Source organism: Carex rostrata, chromosome 17, assembly GCF_964058835.1.
Source record: "Carex rostrata chromosome 17, lpCarRost1.2, whole genome shotgun sequence".
Taxonomy (NCBI): Eukaryota; Viridiplantae; Streptophyta; class Magnoliopsida; order Poales; family Cyperaceae; genus Carex; species Carex rostrata.
In genome coordinates, this window is record NC_135934.1 from 7,266,760 (window position 1) to 7,271,169 (window position 4,410).

Here is a 4,410-nt window from a genome sequence, read left to right on the forward strand (position 1 = left end):
TTTTCCTTAATTATTTTTTTTCAAATATAATAATTAAAAATATACTATTTTGGCTTGAACATTTCATTGAACACATGTAATACATTAAGTTACTTGAGAGGATATGGACTCCCACCCACAATCTCAAAAATGGACACCTCCTTTGAAATCAAGACCATTCATCTCCTATCAAACGGATATAAATTTACAAATCTAAATTTAGGTAATAATTGTACAGAAAATAGTATGAAAAGAATTTAAAATAAATATTTTATACTCTTTTTACATCTTATATGTCAAATAATGCTTATAAATGTCAATTTTATATAATTTTATCGTTATTTGTCAATTTTATAATTTTATACTCTTTTTACATCTTATACTCTTTTTAATTAGTAGTACAATTGTTTAATTGTTTAAATTAGTAGTACAATTGAATTTAATTGTTTAATTAGTAGTACAATTGTTTAATTAGTAGTACAATTGTTTAATTGTTTAATTGTTTAATTGTTTAAATTAGTAGTACAATTGTTTAATTGTTTAATTGTTTAAATTAGTAGTACAATTGTTTAATTAGTAGTACAATTGTTTAATTGTTTAATTGTTTAATTGTTTAAATTTTAGTACGATTGGAACCGTTTAAATTAGTAGTACAATTGTTTAATTGTTTAAATTGATTAAGTAGTATGATCTTTCGTATAACATACTAAAATTTCGAGGGAATAGTTAAAATTTGGCGCCAACTGAATAATTGTGGAGGGAGTAGTCAAAATTTGGAGGGAATCTAATAAATTCACACATAGATATGATATTTGGAATGAACTCATCAAAAATTTAGAGGGATGTATGCAAGTTATGATATATTTACGAATCATGATATTTTCAAAAATAAAATAGAATTTTTCTATTGAAATTATATTCAAAAATTGTTTTATATTTTAGAATGAACAAAATTCTAATCAAATAAGATATATAAAAAAATCTCAAAAACTAAAAATTGGTTTTTTTTTCTTATCTTTTTTTATTTTAATTTTTTTTCCTTTATATAGAATTAAGTTAGACATTCAAAATTGATTTATTTAAATTTAATTGTATCTAAGAAAATTATATGTTAATGTATAATAAATATTTTCTACTCTTTGTACATCTTATATGTCAAATAATACTTATAAATGTCAATTTTATATAATTTTATCATTATTTGTCTCTTGAAATTGAGCCAATAATTTCATACCGTTCATTTTTACGTAATCAAGAATTTCTTGCATAGAAAATAAAGATTGACTATTAAATTATAAAATTCATATAGAAAAGATGCTGCAAAAACATGTTATTACACTGTCACGTACGTGCCTGTTTCAAGTAAATTTTATAAAAAAATTTGTTATTAACACTGACTGTTTTTAAGAAAATAGTCAGTGTTGACAGCCAATACTGACTGTTTTTCAAAAAACAGTCAGTATTACAGCCAACACTGACGGTTTCCGAAAACCGTCGGTGATTTTTGCAACACTGACTGTTTTATGTTGAAACCGTCAGTGATTTTCGTGAATTTCATTTCCCGGGTTCGTAACTCAAAATTTTCCCTCAGCGCCAAACAAAAATCTCGATCACTCCAAATCACGCTCCAAATCTCTCGCTCTCTTCAGACCTTCTCTCGCCCAGCCCTAAACACTCGCTGCACCATCCCTACCCATCTCTCTCTCGCTCTCTCGTATCAGATCGGCACCAGGACAGACGCACCATCTCTCTCTCGATCTCTCACCAGCAACGCATCAGATCGGCACCAGCACAGCACAAACGCATTCCCGTCAGCCTCAGCTTCACCCCTGCACAGACGCGCCCCGTCGTTTAGCACAGGTCGGCACCAGCGCGCCCCATCGTTTAGCCTCAGCTTCACCTCAGCTCTCTGCCCCGAGCACAAACCCTACCTTGCCTCAGCCTCCCTCGCCCCGAGCACATACCCTACCCCTATCCCGCCTCAGCCTACCCCGCCTCACCTACCCCGCCTCAGCCTACCCCGAGCACATGAGTACTAAGCACGCAGTTGTGCTCTTCAACCGATATTCAACTTCACGTCAACTCTGAGCTTCTCAAGGTAATTAATTTCATTAATTGACAGGGCATGGGGAGAAGAAAGTAATTACAAACACTAATTTGGTCCGATTTCCCATTTTGCCCTTTGGATATTGGTACTGGTTTCATTGGGTCATTGGTACTGTTTTCTTCTAGCCACTGGTACTATTTTTGTTAAGTCTTTGGTACGGCTACTGCTTTGTTAAGTCTCTGGTACTATTTGCCGTCACTGTTACAGGCATACTTTACCCTTGCTGATATACTGCTTTTACTGTTACTGTTTTTGCCATGCACTGGCTTTTCAGTGGGTTATACAATATCTATAATGGTGCATGATGCGTACTGGTCAATTTGAAGATTTGAGTTGCATACTCCTAAAATTCAAGTAGTTACCATCAGTGTAACTATTAGTTGGATTCCAGAATATGATTCTCTTACTCTAAGCGTGCAATGTATTTGACTGGTACATGTATGTTGACTGGTACATGTATGTGCAACCCATAAACCAGTAAACCATAGTGCACAAGATGGAGCGCACTCTTCAAATTAACACAGCAAATTTTCTGCATCAAACCTTCCTCTTCTATTGTACATGTAATTTGATTTTCTGCATTCAAATTTTCCAATTAACAGTGCATGGAGTAGATGCATCAAGCAAGTAAGTAATGTGTACGTCAATTAAAATGACACACACATATATATTGAATTTCTTCCTGCTAAAACTTGTTGTTAATTTCAGCTTTATATTGTGTATCTGGGAGAGAAAAGGCACAATGATCCGGAATTTGTAACAGCTTCGCACCATGAGAAACTAACCCCTCTCTTTCAAAGGTGTGTTTTTTTTTTTTTCATTACAAGCTTTATTATTTCTTTTAAATTAGGTGACTATTGATAAAATCCACTTAATTTTAGAACTTAAAAAGCAACTCTTCCCTTTCTAAATTACATCAAGTGGCTTATACATCTTGAAGTTATTTACATGTGTATACAACTAAGATGTAGTACAATAAAGTGTTCTGATTAAATGTATTATGTTTACATATATGAAACAGTAAGGAGGAAGCAGTGAGTTCAATTGTGTACAGCTATAAGCATGGTTTCTCGGGTTTTGCCGCAATGCTTAACGAGTCTCAAGCACAAATTCTTTCAGGTTCATTGAATGCATCATTTTTTTTTTTTTGCATCACAAATTAACAAGTTAATTGCAACATGTGTGCATCACAAATTAACAAGTTAATTGCAACATCCGCAATGCTTCTCCTAAATTATATACTCTCTGATATGGCTTCTTTTGAACTTTCACGAGGTATATGGCCTGAATCAAAAAGCTTTGACGCTACCGGTTTTGGACCCGCACCGAAACGGTGGAGAGGCATATGTCAAACTGGTGACTTATTTGGTGCCAGTAACTGCAGCAATAAAATCATTGGTGCGCGTTGGTATGCCAGTGATGTTTCTTCCAATGATCTGGAAGGGGAATACCTGTCACCTAGAGACTACAATGGACACGGGACCCACACTGCCTCCACGGCTGCAGGCAAGGGTTGATTACGTTGAATAGGCCTCGTCAATTGAATTTAATGGCACAAATTCTAATTTTCACTAATTGCTATCCGTAGGTTGTACTAGGTGAAGTGGCAATGTGAGATTGATTACGTTGAATAGGCCTCGTCAATTGAATGTCATCTCTTCTCGGGTGGTACTATCCTTTATATTAGTTATAGGTTGCAAGAAAGGGAAACATTTTTTTATTTAAGTCAAGTAAATAGATTTTTGATGGCAATTAACTTGGATAATTTGGTGTCTTTTGTGTGTTTTGTGGATATATGGCATGTAATTTGGATAACATGTAATTTGATAATTTTTAATGGCAATTAACTTGTTTGGTGCCTTTTGTTTGTGATTGTGGCATATTAATTTTTTAATGTCAATAAATGTTGAATGGTAATATATGGCTAGCAAAACAGAATCATGCCAACACAGAAAAATAGTCGGTGTTGATGCACAATACTGACTGTTTTGAAAAGAGTCGGTGTTGGTGCTCATCACTGACTCTTTTTGAAAAGAGTCGGTGTTGGTGCTCAACACTGACTCTTTTTCAAAAGAGTCGGTGTTGGTGTCAACACTGACTGTTTTTCAAAAGAGTCAGTGTTGATGCTCAACACTGACTGTTTTAAAAACAGTCGGTGTTGGTGCTCAACACTGACACTTTAAAACAGTCAGTGTTGAACCCAACACTGACTGTTTTTAGAGAGTCAGTAAAAGGTATTCTTCACTGGCGTTGGTTTTACTGACGCCGCTATAACAGTCGGTGTAGGGGTATTTTAACAGTCAGTGAAGGGGTTTTTTGTACTA

At 34.4% G+C, this 4,410-nt stretch overlaps 1 long non-coding RNA gene across 3 annotated transcripts; it reads left to right on the top strand.

Annotated features, from left to right (window-relative positions):
* The first annotated feature begins 1,561 nt into the window (after positions 1-1,561).
* On the top strand, positions 1,562-3,946 carry LOC144568641 (uncharacterized). 3 transcript variants are annotated; one of them, XR_013515712.1, is made up of 4 exons: positions 1,562-2,077; positions 2,795-2,886; positions 3,108-3,592; positions 3,675-3,946. It is a non-coding gene; the product is annotated as an uncharacterized LOC144568641 (long non-coding RNA). The 3 variants fall into 3 exon arrangements; XR_013515711.1 differs by having other exon boundaries at positions 3,108-3,205; positions 3,362-3,946; XR_013515710.1 differs by having other exon boundaries at positions 3,108-3,946.
* Positions 3,947-4,410: the final 464 nt, after the last annotated feature.